The 19,918-nt window shown below is 46.1% G+C and overlaps 1 protein-coding gene across 1 annotated transcript in view; it reads right to left on the bottom strand.

The window, feature by feature from the left end:
- SUGCT (succinyl-CoA:glutarate-CoA transferase) overlaps positions 1 to 19,918 on the bottom strand; it is a 3,450,745-nt gene that overhangs the window by 1,228,759 nt on the left and 2,202,068 nt on the right. The window lies entirely within an intron of this gene.

Genomic DNA, 19,918 nt, shown 5'->3' with positions numbered 1-19,918 from the left:
GTCCTTAGCCACACTGAGAAGTATCATGAGAGGACAGGGCCAGTGCTCAATTACTGGTATTGTGTCAAAGCCAAATAAAAGTAGTTATAATAAAGCCTCAAAAGAAAGCGATGGTCAGTAAATCACTTAGGCTTTAAAATAATTCACCATTTCTAGCCCGCCATGCCGCTTCAGTTTGGTCCCAGTCATATACAAATCAGTCTTAGCCCTCCTCCAATGGGAATAGTCCAACCCGAACTGCCAGAGAAGGATATACCCAGATATCGGTCCTGTGCTTCCCGTGCTGCAGAACCCAAGCTACACCCAACTGGTGTGCCCCTGTCAGGGCGAAAATAGTTTAGATTGCGTGAGTTCCGGCTCAGGAAGGACCTGGCCTAGCAGCTCAGGATAGACTGTTTCATTTGGAAGTAGGGTCAAGACTGATTTGCATATGGCTCGGTCCAAAGTGAGGTGACATAGTGAGTAAAAGAACAATGGGTTAGGATGCTACCCTAGAAATTGCCAGTGATTAGATGTATTGCAATAATTCCTCCAATAACCTCTGGAGTGTTTGATGTACCATCCTAACTGCTAAGGGCATGCACCAGAAGTGAGTCACATGCTCATTGAGCCACTGGAACCAAGCTACACCCGACTGATAAGCCCCAATCTGGGCAAAACTGTATCTTGGGTTGCTTATGTTGCGGTTAGGGAAAGACATGGCCTTGCATTTCGGGCTGGACTATTTCAATTGGAGCACTGGAGCAGGGTCAAGACTGATTTGCATATGACTGTGGTGACATTGTGGGCAAAAGAAAGATGGATTAGAATGCTACTTCAAGTGATTGCCAGTGGTTATATTTATTGCAAATATTCCTCCCATAATCCCTTTTTGTGTGCTTAAAATAAAAGCCTGGATATGAAAAATGCTAATGAACCCTAAGTGCCATTCTTAAGCGGGCATAACGTGACTTGACAGGATACACACTGCTTCACAAAAGATCCATCACAATAGATCAAAACGTTCATTTAAAGGCTCTGCATGCTGCTTAAGTTCTGGCAGTGACTGGAAAATACCAAAATGACAACTTGAGGACCTCACATCTTGCTTTTCTTTCAGTCGAACTTTTTCTTCATCTCGGTTTTTTTTTGCTTGAATTCACGAATTCACCCATTGAACTGATTTGAATATTTTGATTAGTTCAGTCAACATTGCCCATGACACTGCCTGCACTAAATTAAACTGAGACCTTGAAATCTTTATAGGTACAACATAATTTTTCCTTTTATCAGCCCAAACATTTATGGCACCCTGGCAAGGCCCTCCTCTTGACCTGACACGACCACTGCACATCACACTATTAAGAGGGAACCTTGAGCACACGCATTTATATAGACTTATTACTATTTTTCTCTTGCAAAATTTTACTCTTAACTATTTAATGAAGTCCTACTTTTTTTGCAAATTTTTCAACTGATTTGAATCATTCTTGTTTTGTGTGAAAATAATTTTTCAAATATCGAGAGCAAAATGTCAAGGATCGAAATGTTGAGAAGAGAAGTGCATATAGGTAAGTTAAAAATTACTATTCTTAACTCCATATCTATGGATCTTGATGGTAATCATATACTGCAGAGGTGCACATACGTGGAGGTAAGTAAAGTAATCCCATACTTAGCTAAATATCCTTAATGTGGACATATTTGGGCCTCCATATTTTCCAACAATATTTAGCACCATTTTTTTTAATGATATTTAGGTGGAATGCCGTTTCTTTCTATATCCCCAACAAACATTTCAGAGGTATATAACGAATTGTACCTACCGCAAGAGTAGCGTAATGCAACTTTCAACATCGCAGCCTATCGTGGGAAAATAACCCTGTGGCAACGTGGAATTCTCAACAAGGCGGTAGCATGCAATTGATACCAGACAACGCGACAAATGTACGCGTGAAAATCAATGCCATGACGCAAAATTGCGATACGCAAACGCAAAAAAACATGCGATGAGGTAAATCGCAGGATACAAATCTGAGAAAACCAGCCACAGGCCTGCAAATCCCTTGCGTCTGGCGACACAATGCACCATAAAAACCAACGAAAAAATACACCAGAAACAAGCCAAAGCACGTAGCAACATGAATGCACCCTGACCCAGCGCAGAGGCCAACTTGAACCCCACAGCCCCCACAGACCACCAGCAAGGAACAACAGGGTCGGGGAAGGCCAAGGAGAAGAGGGCGAGGAAGAAGGGGTGCAGACCGCAGGAAAACAAAACCAGTGTCACGGAGGTGACAGAACACTACCAGAAACGAACCCACTAGCAGACCTCCTGGATTGCAGTCGGAGTGCCGAGGAGGGCAATCCAGAAAGCCAGTAGACGCCGGCATGGCATGACTACCTAAACCAGGCAACAATGTGCTGCCAACAGGAAGGCAGCATCGGCCACAGGAGGTGGCCCAATAGGTGTGGGTGGGGGCCAAACCCATGGAATGCAAACCAGGACACATACGTAGGGGTCCATCACCCTTCAGGGCTCACCAACATCCCACTAAGGAGACCCACACTGGCATAGAGACACATGCAGATGAACATTTACAGCACAGAATCACGGCCATGGGCGCTCATATAGCAGTCACACACCCACGTTGGCTCTGTGGAAGATGGCCCTGGCCATTCGCCTTATGAATTGAGTGGGTGACAACTAAGCTACATATACAAGCTCCAACCCGCTGCCTGTGTGACATCACTGCATCCGATGTACACAGCACAACGTAATGTCGTAGGGTCCAGGGCCCACATGCATACTACAAGACCACAAGGACACAAGCAGATATCCAGTTGAACTGGCTACGGGCATATGCGCCCGGCCCCTTTATTGGCAGTGCCACATGTTCAGTGACGCCTGTGCTAGATGTGTGTGGGGTGAGTGTAAGCCATTCCGCACAGAATGTCTGGTGCTGGCAACCACTTGAGCATTGGACACCAGTGCAACGGAAACAGAAAACACATGCATTACAGAGTCAACTGCTGAGAAACATGGAGTGAGCCGGAGAAAGTCCAGAGGACAGCCAGCATGCAGACCGAAGTGTCTGTGAGTTGCAGTGTACTGGGGTTGGGACACCAGAGATGAGCGCGCTCATGTGAAGAAAAAGTCTTGGACTGTGTCCCTTCGATATAACCATGATGCAGATGCAGTGGGGTGTGTTGGACCTGCATCATCTTCGCCATCAATGTCTCAGGGCCCCTATACTTTTTGAGGTGACATAGCTGCACAACCGCTCCACAGCACAAAACACATTCAGCAACGGACAATGGCCTGCGGTGCACTGAGTCACTGGCACCTGGAGTGCAGAGCAAGGTATCAAGCCGATGATGGCATCCGCAACAGGTCTGAGCAACTCTGCAAGTCTGTCAGGACCACCATTTCAACTCTGGCAGATGGTGGTTGGAGGTGGTCCTTGCGGTGCTGGTGTGTGCTTCCTGTGGTGATGCGACGTCCAGCCTGGTCTGGACTCGCTTTGGTGTGTGAGCCCTGGTGGGAGGCATTTGGGCCTGGAGGATGCGTACAGCATAAGGCCACAGAGAAATGGCATTGATGACCCCAAGGCCTATGCTTCAGGGGCCATCCGATTTATCTGGAGAAGGGGTCCCGGACCTGACTAGCACAGAGTTAATGGCCCCGGATCAACTGCGGCAGGCACAGGCACCCAGCCATGGGACGGTGACTTGCGGTGCTGTCAGATGGGCCATGCGACCTGAGCTGGTCACCATCCATATCCGAGGTGTATGTTGCGGAGGGATTCAGGGGACAGTGGATGGTGTCCTCCAGGGCAGGACGCTGAAAGGTTTGATTTTATCCGGAAGCAGCAAATGGAGGAGTGCAATGCGACAACCTGGTTCCCACCACCAATTTGGTATCCGCTACATGAGGATGAAAACGGCCCCTAGTCCATAGACTCAAACACCACCAAAGGCCGACCAGAGAGTGTCCATGAATGTTGGGAATCAGACTCAGTGGCACCAAGGCTGAGTGTGGATGGAGTCTGCGATAATGCCGGTACACTGATATGAACTCCGCCATTGCAAAGTCATGACTCTGTGTAGGCTTGAGGCAGTGGTCAGCATTGGCTCACACCAGGGCAGTTGTCAGTAGTGTATGAACACCTCCGTAACAATGATCCTTTTCTCTCGGCCAAGATGCAAGGCGTCATCCTCTTACGCCTCTACTTGCGTGCAATGATATGTAATCTGCCTTTGCATACTCGATGTTCAGTTCCAAATCTGTGACCTATTCAAGCACAATCTAGGCCATGAGCAGTGTAGGGCGGAGGCAGCCGTCAGCAAGGGGCAATTTCCCAAGTGTCGCCGGCATAGGTTTGTAGCCCCATCGGCCTACGTAGTTCAGGTTCAGTGGCCCCATGTGTTTGGTCACCTCTGTGACTGTGACCCGGCTTTCAGCCGAACTGAGACGTATCTTTCTCTTACTCCTCTGTGTAAGACCACTGGTGTGGAGTCTGCCATTTGTTATTCACGACTAACTGCTGGATGTGAGACCTACTGGTCCGCAGGGTAGTCCTGGCCCCTCATCCACGTATTGCCGGCTGGCGTTGATCAGGGTTTGTGGCAGCATGTGTCGCCAACTAGCGTTGAACAGGGCTTGTGGCAGCACATGTCGCCGACTGGCGTTGAACAGGGTTTGTGGCAGCACGTGTCGCTGACTGGCGCTGAACAGGGTTTGTGGTAGCACATGTCGCAAACTATGGAACTATGCCTCACGGATCGAAGGGAGCCTGGTGCTGTGGCCGCTGGCACAGATTTGGGTCAGAAAAGGGGGTGGTGATTTGGGGTCATGCCATTCAGGAGCCATGACACAGTTTCACATATGGGACACACTGGGCCGCAGAGGACCACGGTAGAATATGTCAAGGAGGAAGGAGTAATGTGGGCCAGCGTCGGAGGGCCAGCGATGGTCTGAAAGGCTGGCAGGCTCACGGGCCTCGGGCTTGGAGCTTACACAGGCATGTGGTGGGCCCTCCTTGACACACGCCGGTGTCGGCTGCTGATCAGTGTGGCCTGGCAGCGGCCCGAGTTATGGCAGGCGCACAGGATTTCAGGCAACTCCGCTAACGAGGACGGTGTCAGCCTCGTGGCGGAGTGGGAGGCGCCACCCTGGCAGAGACGTTGGGCTTTCTGGTAGAGGACCACGCCCAGGGCTTCCTGCTTTTGATTCACACCCTTACGCTGGCCTGGCGTACACCAGGCCATCCCACTCTACTCACGCTTACGGGGTGGGGCATAACAGGCAACATTTCCGAAAGGACCACCACTGGCTGGGGTGACAAGGGAGTGTCCACTGTCCACTACACTCCATACACCAGAGGTCTATGTCGCTGTGGATATGGGTGTGTCCTGCATACAGCGGTCTGTCCAGCACATCGCCACCACACTTGGCATTGTGTACTTTCCCAATCATGGGACTACTGCATCCTTCACACATGCCTGGTTGCCACCTCTCCCCCCATTCAGGTATTGTGTGGCTGAGGTGCCATGCCGTTGAATGGTCATGTTCACGGCTTGCCGAGGTTACCATTGTAAGTTGTTCTATCATGTCTGTTGGGTGGGCGTGTTGTTGTGCATGTTGGTTGTGAATTTGTGACTTGTGCATAGCCTGAGTTGTGGATTGCATGGTTGTGGAGTTGAGATGAGTGGGGTGTTAATTGGGAACTTGCCAAGAGGCTGTGCATTTTGCATTTTGCTTTGTGCCATCGCTGATTACTGATGTACTGTCGGAGGATGTAGGGATCATGCACACTGGCTGTGAATTTGGAGGCGGCCTTGGTGATTTGGAGGCAACATTGGTGAAGGTCCCACGGTGTTCTTATGTTGCCTGCACATTGATGTGCAATGTATGCTTCCTGTTGTGCTGATTGTGTCCTGTGTCACCAGAGGGCACAGGTGGGACATGTGTAGAGTGGATTGTCCACAACACCTGAGTGCATCCGGCTATGGCGTATGGTCCTTGCTTGTCTCCAGCGGTTCCTGCGCATTGTGTTGGACGTATGGGGACTGGGGAGCCAGGGTGATGGTGAGGTCCAGGACAGGTGTGGGGGACTTGGATGTGGCTGGCTGTGAGACTCTGCCGACTCTGGCGGGTGTTGTTTGTGGTGTGCCAGGGGCCAACAGGCACAGCACAGCCAGCAGCTTGGTGTGGGGTGGGATGTTGATTGTCCGCTTTGTTGGCGCTGTAGACCTGTTAAGCGATGATGGCCAGGATGCGTAGGATGGTTGTCCCTTTCAACCTGTAGTGGATAATGACATTGTCAGATGTTGGGCCTCTGAGACAGGTGCGTTTCCTTGGGGGCCGCTGTCTTTGTCTGCGCTGCCTCTGTGGTGGTCTCTGTTGTGGCCCTCTTGGGTTTCTGGGCTGCATGTTTAGTTGCTCCATAGCATCTGTTGCTCTTCTGATGATGCCCTGGGCTGGGCTCCCTATTGTGGTGCAGGCTGCCATCCAACCTTACAACAGGTCAGAGAATGTGTAGATTTCCTGCTACTAATGAACCTTATCACGTGTTTTGTGTTCTTATCGCAGATCTTTCTGGTCGTTGTGAATGTTGAGGTGTGATGCGAGGTGTGATGTTGTGCACGGGAACGCCTACTCTGCATCTCATGAGCGATAGTTGCGGGGGTCCTCTGTGATGATGGTTTTTGCTGCTGGTCCCTCAGTGTTAAAAGTTACGCTCTGCCAAACTACAGCAGAAAAGCAGAGGTTAGGGTGTCATAGAGCGCCTTTTCTATGTTATGTTATGTGTATTTGTATGGCACGTGTATCACCCAAGAGGGCATCCTGGCGCCTTTAGAAGGAGGGTACTGCTCTGAATGAGACCCATTCGAATAGCCAGGTACACCTGGCTGTTCGAATTCCTATGCTTTGGGGCATTTGCAGCTTATTTATAGCACATAGAATCGGTTAGTCTTTATTTGATCCCTATATGGAAATCGACTTCCTCACCCAAAAAAAAAACAATTGAATTCTAAAACCCGTGGTAGACATAAATTACTCTTGCCCACAGTTACCGCATTGGAGAAGGGCTGATTGTGCAGTGACAGCCCACCCGTATCCCATTTCAAGTCCTATATCCTGATTTTCACATCTCTCACTAAAGGCAATAACTAATTGTACTTTATTGTTATCAGTTTGAACTACTTCACAAAGGCGGCTGTGTGCATGTGTCTCTGAAGCATAGTGTATCAGATGTTTGTATACATATTACATGCATGTGAATTAACATTATTGGATGGGTGCCCTTTCATCCACGTTGCTGAAAACTAGGGTTACCTCTGCCTTTCATCCTGCATTCCACCTTCTTTCATCCACATCACACCCAGAGTGCAAGGGGGTCAAGTAAATGCCAAAAAATGTCAGAATTAACAGAACTGCATGGGATTATTTTATTTTTCCAGCATAAAAGACTTCCCTATATATTTTTAAACCAGTGGAACAGTACACAGACTGGCAGTTCTCGCACGCACCTTTCAACCAGCTGGCCACTCCAGTCTCTACCACACCAATGTCCATTAGGAAAAATCAACAGTGACTGAAGAAATACTATTTTTAAATAATTGCTATGGGGCGTACCAGATTATTTTTAGTTTTTCTTGTTAAGAGATAAGAGAAACATTTCACAGGCCGTAACAAAAATACCTTTTATATTTCAGTTTTCAATCTTCAAAAGTGCACTGCCACTATAAATAGAACAGTCCTCCCTAACGACAAAGACAGCCTGGCCTTTGCATGCTAGTGCAATGGTTAATGCTTTTTTAATGTATTTATTACAAGCATATGCTGCAAAATGAAAAAGAAAACATACTAGGACTGAAATGTGGCGCCCATATGCTTGCAATAAAATATATAATTTACAAATAAATTAACCGACACAAAGAATTAAATAGAACAACACAGATGCGTCATAGAAAGTAGGTGTGCCTAGAGCTATATAAACCCTTTTTAGTTTTAATGATATTGCTTTCAAATATTATTCTTACTTATGCAAAGGAAAGGTACTGGTGGTTTTGAATTGCTGTAACCTGAAAACATAGTTCAAAACTTGCATTCATGTGTTCCATATCTATTTTGTCACCTTTCATTCCATAATTTGTGTTGCGTCTCAAAAATAGGGCACTCTGGGAGGAGATCACCACACTTGCCAACTTCTTCTTACCTTCTCCAATCTTGTCCCCAAATAAATCCTTATCTTTCTGTGTCCTTCCTTTATCATCTCTAGGGGGCATGCAGGGGTACATGGTACATGGATGCTGACAGACAGTATTCCCTGCCTTCGAATACGGCAGAAGGCTACTTGTAGTTAAGCTCAACCACTACTGTGTATCTTGTGGTAGTGTACTGTATCCTGCCTGTCCTCTGTCTGTAGTTCTCCTTATTCCAGGATGCCCAAGTCCACTCTTCTGCACAGCTTCCTCGCCAATTCCTTTACTCAAGTTCTGCACCCAGGATGTGAAAAATCTGTCATAAAATACATGAGGCCTGCTCCACCTTGCTTCAATTTAAGAAACCTTTCCAAAAAAACAAGAGCAACCCTTACGTCCATGCAAACTGGGTATTAAGCTACAGCTGACAAGTGCTCACGTGGAACTTATTTCTGAAACAATTTCATATTACCACATATTATTATTTTGTGTTGACTTACTCAAGAAAAAAAAAGGACGACAATCAGGCAGATCATATCAACCACAGGTTAATTCAAAACATAACATTGAAAATGAATTAAGTAGCCCAGTTGTTGTCTTTTATTAGACTCAATTCAGCCAAACTAAGTTATTTATTTATTTACTAATTTGATTATGAAGCAAATAGAACAGGGAAAACATACACACAAGATTATATTTGAGTCTGTGAATCTGTGTTTCTATCGGCGCAGAGTAGTGTTTTTTTTTGTTTTTTTTAGAAGAAAGTGATGAAGGAACCCCCACTAAAGGGATCATAACCAGACATATACAAATACTTGAAAATAAAGTGACTTAAAATTAGAAAAGGGTTATTGGCATATATAAGGATGTCTGAACATTAATTTCATAATCAACAACCGTCCAGCCCGATTGTCCGCTGGTGCTTGTGCTATTGGACTATCCTTTAGTGTTGTCAACAAGTATGAGGGTCTGATCAGGACAAAAATGCCCTAGGGACAAAGGGTAGACTGTGCTCTCCTTATCATGAACAGAACCATTATTCTTTACGTCATGGAATCCTAGATTAGGGACCTTCCTTCACGTAGGTTTAACAATTCCCTGTATCTGAAGTGCACAGACCTTGACACATTCAGTGAGTTTTTTCCTGAGAACACATTGAATTATTACAATTATTTTCATGTTGGAACCCGATTTAATGGTCTTTCTTTTTGGGTGGATTCCTGATATCGTGAGTACGCAATTTCCCTGTTGGCAGGTCCGTAATCTTTTTTTGACGAAGAGGAAATTAATCACCTTTTGTGCGTCTCTCGATCAGAGCAGCACCCCAATTTAAGAAACAGCACTTTTTTAACAGACACTCTATCACAAAGCCGTACCAGTAGACATCTGTTCCACCGCCCAGTAACCTCCCCAATCATGCAATGACTGACTGCCTCTTTGTCTTTGACCGTGTGCAGGACTCCAATTTGCTGTAGGGTCGTGCTACACAAAAAGAAGCTATTTATATACAAACATACATTCAGTGTGCCATCATACTAAAAGACACAGATGTACCTGGTTGTACCACAACACTCATATATGGAACATTGCTTCAAGAACATCATGTTTCAAAATCATTTTAGCAATAGAACCTGAAAATAAATATACTTCTAATAGATTTGTATTGTGATACTCATAACAAACATTGAAACTGAAATTAATTTGATAGTTATGGCAACAATTAATTTTGTGCCAAGAGGTGACAGTATTACTGACTCCATTTAGGGCGCCTGTAAATTGCTTATTATTCAATATTCAATCTTTACTGAGATGTAATGAATGTTACCTTGCACAAATGTCAGTGATGCTGGAACAATTCTCAGAGTGGTGGTGCTGCCATCAATGTTACATCACAGAAGTTATAGGGATTGAGGAAAATCCCAAGTGTCACATAAAGATCGTGTACAAGAGCCAAGTCCATTCAGCAGGCGAGTGGTAAGTGTGTGATATGTAGCCAGTGGTACATTTTGGAGAACACTGTTGCAAATATTTTACTAAAGCAATGTGTGGTAGCACACTGTCATTTAGATGCATCTAATTTTCCATTGAAATTGACATTACATTTGCATGGACATCCACTCTTACTTGTAAAAAACACACAGCACAAAAATGATAATGTTCGTTGAAATCGGTTTTTAGCAAACATTTATCATTTGTGCATCAAGTGAAGTTTCCTGATTTGTTTTGATTCTGTTAAAATCTGTGTTTCTATCACAATTCTGAATTTCAAAAAAGAGCTTTCTTAACTGCTGATTTTGTTGTGTTAGGAAAAGACTGTCACCCGCAGCCTTTCCGTTCACACTCCTTGTACACCAAAAAGATTATCACATTCTCAACTTTAAACAAGCCTCTTACTTTATAGTCGAAGAAAGAAAAATAAACACCAATATCCATGGTCTAAGAAAAAACAACCATTTGTCTGACGGCATAGCTTGACATTTGACATTGTCTTCCAATACACAGGAAATGTGACAAAATAAAAAAAATTAAAGAAATCTGTATTACTCATTCATCTTTTTAATTTCACCATGTTTTTAAGAGCAATGCAGCAGCACACCACACAATTTGTTTCAAGCCCCTATCTGAAAAACGAAAAGACTGTGCTCAACCCTAATAATTTCTTACTAAATGGCACTGTCTGTATATTATGTCCCCATGATGGTTAATACCCTGTCTGAACTCGTTTTGGCCAAAGATCACGGCATTCCTTCTGCGTGAATTTATTACTGCATTGAACGTTACAACTGTAACTTTTACAAATTCTTTCAACAATAAATACTGTAACTACAAACAAGCAGATCAGAAGGTATGGCAAAAATGTCAACATAAATATATTAATAAAAGCACAAACAAGGACTGTCACATGATTGTAAGATGTTTCCCGGAAGTCAAGAGGTTCAATTTCAAAAGCACTTTGACTGCATATGAAGGTGCGCTTTTGAAAAATGACCTCATTGCATTGTGTATATACTAAACGGCAGTGTGGTTGGCTAGTGCCCCTAGGAACTGCAGAGTGGTGTGAAAGCACCCATAAGATGCAGGGGCAGATATACAAGACCTGAAGCAGCACTACATATTAGCAGAGATGCGTCAGTTCAAGTGCGTCCCGCAAAAAAAACCTTGCACCACCATGGATGCGTCGCATTTACAGTGCGGCGCAAGAAATGACAGATGCGTCACACATCTGTTGGCATACTGGTAAAGCATTGTTGGAGTCGTGTCGCAAGTGTGACACAATTCCAGCTATGCTCAGGAATGCCTATTCCTAATATGCTGCGTCACTCCTTATGCCTACTTCAAGCAGGCGTGCGGTTTTGACGCAGTGGCATCGTAGAAGTGAAGATTTCACTGTGTCACTTTTACGAGGCTTTCTTGCTTCAGAACGCCCACCCTGCATCCATTATACCTGACACAGGTATAATTTGATGCAGGGCTTTACAACGTGACGCATCTTTCTAGATGCGTCACGTTGTAAATGTGTCGCAACGTAGCACATTGTTTAAGCCGCCGCTGCATCGCAAAAGTGACGTAACAGCGGCGTAAAAGTGTTGTAAGGGGTTTGTAAATCTGCCCCGCAGTGTATAAGGTTAATGTACCTAGAATATTCTGAATCAAACCCAGAGTTTGCGCAATTTTGTTGGGTTACTGTCTATATAATGAGGTTCAGGGATACATTGGGTAACTGGCTCTAGGCAGGTTGTGCCAAATATTGTGGTGAATAAATGCAATTCTGGTACTTTTTGTTGTAGAAGATTTGTAGGTAATTAACAGTATACAGTGGTGAAACAGTGTTCCTGGGATGTATTGCAGTGTGCTGGGGAAAGCCAAGATGGTGTAATAGTGTTCTTCGAACCTCCTGTGGTAGGTCCTTGTCCATAAGATGTAGTCCAGTGAGCCCCTATAATGTAATGTAGTGTGATATATTAGGGTCCTTAGGATGTGTGACTGTGGTGGAGCTGTCCTCCTTGGATCCAGAGAAGTGGGTTAAAGGCCTTATGATGCAGAGCAGTGTGGTGGGGAAATATTCCTACAATCCATTACAGGAAGGTGTGATAGTGTTCAACCGACACCCGGGATGGGTTTCTGTCCAGAGGATTTATTGCGGTGAGTCCTTATGAGGCAAAGTAGTGTAAAAGATTAGAGTCCCCAACGTGGTGTTCTGTGGCCAAGCTTTGCTTCTTGGATCCTGTGCACTCGGTTAAATGCCTTAGGATGTGGAGCTGTGTGATGGTAAAATATCCCTACAGTGCACTGCAGAATGGAGAATCAGTGGTCATCAAACACCTTACGGTGGATCTCTGTCCCAAGGATGCATTGCAGTGAGTCTCTTCAATGCAAAGCAGTGTGATAGATTAGTGTCTCTAGGATGTGATGCAGTGCGGTGGAGTTGTGCTGCAGAGAGCCACAGCAGTTAGTTAGCGGTCTTATGATCCAGTGCAATGTGGTATCGGTGTTAGTGTCCCATGGATCCTTTTCACAACACATTTTACTGTGTATTCTCCCTGATTAGAAAGAATGTTAGATCCATTAAAATCCCCTTTTGACAAACCAAACGTGCTAACAATGTTTCCAATATTAATTGGCTCCTTATAATTCATAAAAAAGGCCAACCACAGGCCCTTTTTAATGAATATTGCATCTTGGAACAGGATCAATTGGGCTTCAGACTTACCAGACACACAAAAATGTCCTTTTAAATATCCATCCAAATATCATAGAGTACTAGATTTCAGCAGTGCTGCTTATGCTATGGGACTTGTCGTCGAATTTCTGCTCTCATGACCACCCTTTATTACTAACACAATTTGATGAAAAGGTGTGAAAAGCATGGACAGGAATTAGTTTGCCTCTTTCTTTTAAGACCAAAGGTCTTGAGTGCATCTGAAGGATTCTACTAATTATCCAAACTACATAATATGAAATGTACCACACAGCCCCTTTTGTCTCTGACACACCAATATTTATGTATATCACTGGAAAAACTTGTGCTAGACCTTGGGTTGTTATCCCGTAAATCCTGTTCAAATTGTTATGGACATGTATCCTGCACTTGAACGGGGGGTCGGTAAGCCACCTAAGATAGCGGGCGCAACTCTGTAGTACTCTGCCAGCCTGCCCGACAATCAGAAATCATCTGCACCTCAACACCAGCTGAGAGACGGCGCATTAATCTGGGTGGTCCCTGGTGGATCACCACTTGTGCTCTGACACTCCGTAACTGGCCTTGGCTGGCCCCAGGAACCTGCAAGCCCATGGATGGTGCGGGGGCTGGCAGCATGTTGACGGCCTAAAGGCCTTGAATCGAGAAGAGGCCACCTTCGAGATGTCTGGGAGAGAACTGACGGGCGTGGCTCAGTACCGCAAACAGCTACGCTGAAGTGCTGTGCTGTCTCAGGGAGTGAGAACTCTAGGGCCCCTGCACAAGAAGGCAGTGGGAGTTCTGATGCCTAAAACCTGCGGAGGTGACCCCAGAGTCATACTAAGAGCGTGGGGGTTGCCGCACGGTAGAGAACAACAGGAAGAGGCAGCAACCCCATTGATGGTGAGGCTCCCTCTCTAGTGGCAATGATCGAGGACCGCAGCGCATGAAGATTTGAGGGCCATGATGGACTCCCAGGGCAGGGCGTGCTGAGACCCGTGGGCCTGGCGGCGGTGACCACCATTCAGGCTCTGGTGGGGAAGTGTTGAGCTGTGGCCAGCACAGCACTGATGCCTTGACCTCGAAGCCTCTGCTGCAAGTGGCAAAAGCATACAATGTGGAAGCACCTCTCCAACTGTACATGAGGGAGGGGTGCCCAATTTGAAATCAGTGCTACTGTGAATGAGACGCATGGTGCCCGTTTGGCTGCAATCTCCCATTTCGAAATAACAGAACCAGCGCAGGCGGGAAGTGGGTATCAGCAGCTAGGGGAGAGCCCCCACGCTGTCTAAAAATCTCTATGCAGCCATAAAGCGAAGGTCACTGCAGGGGCCTCCACAAGTACTGCCACACATTGTCCCGGGGACTCTACTGCCATAGCTCAGGGGTGTGCGTTGCTGGATGGGAAGGAATCCCTCGTGCCCTGCAGTGACTCCTTATGGGTAGGATAGTTAATCGGCGACAGGATCGGGGTGCACACCCCCCCTTTTCTGCCACAGGGGGAGAGCTGTTGCTGTGGTCCAGCCTAACAGGCCTCTGTGATGCCCCCCAGCAAAGTTGGTTCAGCCTTTGTGGTGTCCCTGCGGGCTCTTCAGCCTTAATACATTGCTCCATGCCTCTGCTGGACATTAAAGACTCTGGGTGTGTTTCCACCTTCTCGTAGCCGCTCTTTTCTTCGGACCTGGATGGTCACGCCTGCCAGTGTGATCCCCCAGGATGACGGTGAGACCTTTGGTGGCCAGGTGCACAATAGTGTGCCACCTTGCCTGGACTTGAATTCTTCCCTGGGCCTAGCACACCCCGGCTACCCCATGCATGCAGGGATTAAAGACACCCCACCTTTTTGGGTGTTTTTCTCTTCTATACACAATACCTAACGCCTGGTGCTGGCCGCGTGTGCCTGGGTGATCTCATCATCATGGGGAGAGTGCGATCTGCCACCGTGGCCAGTGCTCCACGCTCTGAGGACTCACCTGCTGCAGCCATAGGCACCTTACACAAAGAGAGTGGATTGACCCTTACTACATCAGAAAAGTTGGCCAGGGTCCTGGCATCCATCAAACATTCTCGAGTCACCATAAAGGCCTGGTTCAGATCCCTTAACGCTGACTTCACACTTCTCCGGGACGATCATCACAAGCTTGCAGACAGAGTCACTGATGGCGAGGTGGCCCTGTCCACTCTGCGCCAACATGATAAAGACAAACTTTCCGGCATCAAAGATCTACAGGGCCAGGTTTCACAACTAGAGGACAGGGTGGAGGATTTGGAGGGTGCTCCCAGAGGAGCAACATTCCTCTCTTGGGGACTCCCAGAGAAGGCCGGATTCCCTTGCTTACATGGAAACTTGGTTCAAGTCCTTTACCCTAGCCTCAGACCTTACCAACTATAATTCCCTGGAGAGAGCATATCACGTCCCGGTGAGGCGCCCACCCCTGGGCTCCCCTCTTACCTAAAGTTAGCAAAACTGCTCCACTTTAAGGACAGAGACACAATACTCTGTGCAGCCAGGTGGGTGTGACCTCTTCAAATAGCGGCCGTCCGCGCCAGGCGCAGGCTATGCTGGACAAAACACTCCGATAATGGTTTATCAGGCATGTGCTCTTCGAGAGCTTAACCCTATAAGTAAGTGTTCGTGTGTCATCCCTACTGAACCTTATATGGGGCCCTTTCTCGTGTACAAATTGCTCATGGACTACACCATTGCCTGTACCTAATTCCTTGCCTCTCTCAGATACCTCTACTACTTATCTATCTATCCATAATGGAGGGCTGATCAATGCACGGTCTATGTGCTGTCATAGTCAGGACATTAAGGAATTAATCCTTGATCACCACTTAGACTTTCTTTTTATAACTGACACATGGCTCAATGACTGTAGCAATCCTGACCTGGCGACCGCTCTCCCTATGGCATTTTTAGACTTGATAGGCTGAGCAGAAGAGGAGGCGGAGTGGCAATAATTATCAGAAACTCCTTGAAATGTCATACATTTAATCTGGGTCCCCTTAAAGGCGTGGAAGGCATAGGCTTTTCTTTTATGCTCAATGCCTCCTCGTCTTTTACCAGTGGTTTATTATACCGCCCGACAATGTTCTTGGAGTCCTTGGGTGAATCTTTAGGTCAACTCTTACTTCGTTACCCATACTTTACTCTCCTGGGCAATTTTAACCTTCAGTTGGAATCTAAAATCGATGCCCAGGCCGCTAATTTCAACCAGACACTCGAAATATTCAGACTCTCCCAAAAAGTGGCAAAAGCCACTCACTGTGCAGATCACACACTTGATGGGGTCTGCTCTAACTTCTCCTCTCTCGTAACACATTCTCCTATTCCTCAAATTTGGATGGATCACTGTTTCATCCCGTTCAACATTAATGTGCACCGCCCCCCTCAAAGAGTGAAAACAATCACACAGCCTTCAGCCAACCGGAACTGGATGACGGTTGCCGAAAGCATCAAGCTTAAGCACCATGCTCAATTTCAGGTTCCCACTGCGTCTGGTGATGCTGACCTTGACTCGAAAACTTTTCACATCTGGATGCAGCAGGTTATCGCTGATCTTGCTCCTCTGAAGTGCCCCTCCAAAAAGGTGAAAAGTAAAAAGATAAGTGCCCCTCGGTACACACAGTCTCTTGCCGAAATACATCTTCAGTGTAAAAAAAGCGAACGCAAATGGAGGAAAACATATGACCCGATGGCGAAAGCCCTCTATGTTAAACATAGGAATGCATATTTTTCCAACATAAAAATTGTCAAGAAGGATTACTATACTAAAGCCATCAAAGATGCTGAACAAAAACAAAAAACTGTTTTCTCTATAGTCAAATCCTTCACCCATCCGAAAGCCCTACAAATGGAAATTCCTCCGTCCCAAGATCTATGTAACCAGATCGCTGACTACTTTGAGGCGAAAACAAAACTTCAACAGGGTGATTTTCCATCCACGCCTCTATCCAATTCTCTAAGCACTAATGACATCACTGTGACAGCGGCACACACTCTTAGTTTGTTTCAACCTGTGTCTCTTGTACAAACACGCCAAGCCATTTTAGCCTGCAAATCTGGATTCCTGTCCCCCGCTGATTTTACACCAGATAATTGATGTAGTGAATCCTATTATAAACGTCATAGTCAATGCCTCACTCAGCTCAGGCACTGTTCCACCTGATTGGAAAAAAGCAATAGTGAAACCATTAATGAAAAAACAAAATAAAAATACAAGTGATCTTTCCAACCTACGACCAATGTCTTTACTCCGGTTCTTGGGAAGATAACAGAATAGATAGTCCACCGTGAGCTAAAGAACTTTGTGGAAACGCATAATATCCTACACCTCCAGCAATCTGGTTTTTGCTCAGGGCATTCCACTGAAACGGCCCTTATCGAATTTACCGACTCTATTAAGAATTTACAAGACAAAGGAAAAAACGCCGTCCTGATATTACTCGATCTATCGGCGGCGTTCGATACCATTTCCCACAAAATACTTATTTGTAGACTGAGAGAAATAGGTATCACTGAGGCTGCCCTTGACTGGATAAGCTCTTTTCTATCTGAGAGAACCCAAACCATTTTACTGGGACCTTTTCTCTCAAGCGAAAAAAAGGTTTCCTCTGGGGTCCCTCAGGGATCCATCTTGAGCCTGCTGTTATTTAATATTTATATGGTGCCCCTTATCACCTTAATCGAATCATATGGGATACTAGTAACATCGTATGCCGATGATACTCAATTGATAGTATCCCTAGATAAGAACTCCACTAATGCTGAACAGAATTTCCAGAACTGTTTGACTGTTGTCTTTCTGTGGATGGAAAACAACCACCTGAAATGCAATGCAAACAAGACGGAAATACTGCCTATGGGAAAAAATGTCAACTTTAGTCCCAGCAAATGGTGGCCTGAGGGCACCACGGCACCGCCCAGTTCGGTTGAAGTAGCCAGAAACCTTGGTGTCCTTTTTGATTCCTCACTTTCCTTTGACCATCATGTAAGGAATGTCGCGGGAAGTTGCTTTGGTGTCATAAAATCTTTAAAGAATTTTTTTTATTTTCTCCCCACAGAATCGAGAAAGGCGGTTGCAGTCGCCTTGATACTCTCCCGTCTCGATTATTGCAACGGTCTCATGGCAGGGGTAAAAAAGCTCACTTCAAAGAAACTATAAAGCGTGCAACATGCAGCAGCCAGACTGGTATTAAAACTGCCTAGAAAATCCTCTGCATCTACTGCCCTTAGGACACTGCACTGGCTTCCCCTCCACAAAAGGATTTTGTTCAAAATCCTCCTGACGACCTTCCGAGCGCTAAATAATATCGGTCCTAGGTACCTCTCAAAAAGATATACCCGTTACAACCCTACCAGAGTTTTAAGATCAGCAGGCTGTAACTTAATCAGTATCCCCAAATTCCATTATAAAACTAAGGGTGGTAAACCCCTAACTGTCCTGGCATCTAAGGCTTGGAATTCCATGCCCAAAGACTCCTGGACTTAGAGAGCTTGTTTAGGAAACAATTGAAAACTTGGATTATTAATTTGTCAGATGCCTACGTGATGGCCGCCATTTAGTTCTCACTTTGCTTACCGTACTTTTCCTAGCGCCAGGATGCTCCTTTCGGAGCGACAGTTCGCGCTTTATAAATACTATATACAAATACAAATAAAACTGTCATGTTGTTTCCAGACTACACTCATGCTGTTCAGTGCCAACGATCCTCCTTCTTGGAGATCAAATGTCACCTTGGTCAACAAGGGGTGCAATACTCTCCACTGTTCCCCACCTGCCTCTAGATAATCTCCAGGGGCACCACTACATTCTTCACGGACCCCAAAGTGACATGGGACTAGGCGGAGCAACATAGGGGTGATCCAACAGAGAAACTTGCCAAACACACAACAGAAACCTAAGGTCCAAGAGGAGGACGCCAGAGGAATAAATGGGGTGGGACATAACAGAGACCCCACCCTCCCAGATTTCATCTACCAGCTTCCCAAATCTGGAGCAAATTATTTTGGAGCACTGGAGAGCCATTCATACCGCAGCAAACTTAGGTCCTCATCCCATTGCCACAGATGACGAGAAAAGCCTGCACCTGTTCTCTTCTCAGGAAGACTCTCCTCACATTGATGACTCCCTTCCAATGGTGACTCCCCAAATAGCAGACACTCTCATGTAGCAGCTCGCTCTGGAGTATTCGCAGTGAACAGCCACCCATTGCCATACCGTCTACAGGCAACCTCCCGGCCTGCAACTATAAACCCTGGACTTTGATGAGCTCCTGGCTGCACTGTTTGGTACATGTTTGCCTTTTTTTCTCCCTCACTATACACTAAAGTATAAAGAGTATGTATAAATAGGTCAAATAGGCAGTTGCGATATTCTCCCCGTATTGGGATTTTTCCCTGCCCAGTTACTGATGTTTCCCTTCACCACTTTTCTCCAAATCCCCCTAACACACAGGGTGGCGAACACCACATGGCATTTGAGACACAGACAGAGCGACCGCGCTGTGGTCACCTGACACCCCACATTCGTATCCCAAATGGCTAGCCATGGATCCAACCTCTGACATTCGATATTTTGCTCTCAACATTTGTGGCATGCACACTGCTAGGAATCACCATGCCTTTCACTCGTACATCAAGAGACAGAAGATGCAGATAGCTTTCTTACAAGAATCGCATATCATAGCAAGGGAACTTAATCACTTGCGCAAGCACAGGGGGTATACTTTGAACCACAACATACTCAGCATATGCACCTGGCGTATTGGTGTGGGTTCGCCCTTGGGTCCACTTCCAAGAAACTGGCAGGGAGATTGACAAAGGTGGATGTTATGCCCTCCCGGTGGTCCATCGGATGGACAGCCCATCCTTCTAGGTAGGATCCACACACCCAACACTAACCAGGTGACATTTTGGGACACCCTCTTGGCCACGCTCACCCCAATACAACACAATGGGTTCTGGATGGAGACTATAATTGTGTTCTAGAACTTGCTTTAGACAGGTCCGATCCTCCGTTGCCTTGCTCCCTACCACATGCCCAG

This window comes from Lissotriton vulgaris, chromosome 4_1, assembly GCF_964263255.1.
Source record: "Lissotriton vulgaris chromosome 4_1, aLisVul1.2, whole genome shotgun sequence".
NCBI lineage: Eukaryota > Metazoa > Chordata > Amphibia > Caudata > Salamandridae > Lissotriton > Lissotriton vulgaris.
This window is presented reverse-complemented; position numbering and strand designations above follow the sequence as displayed.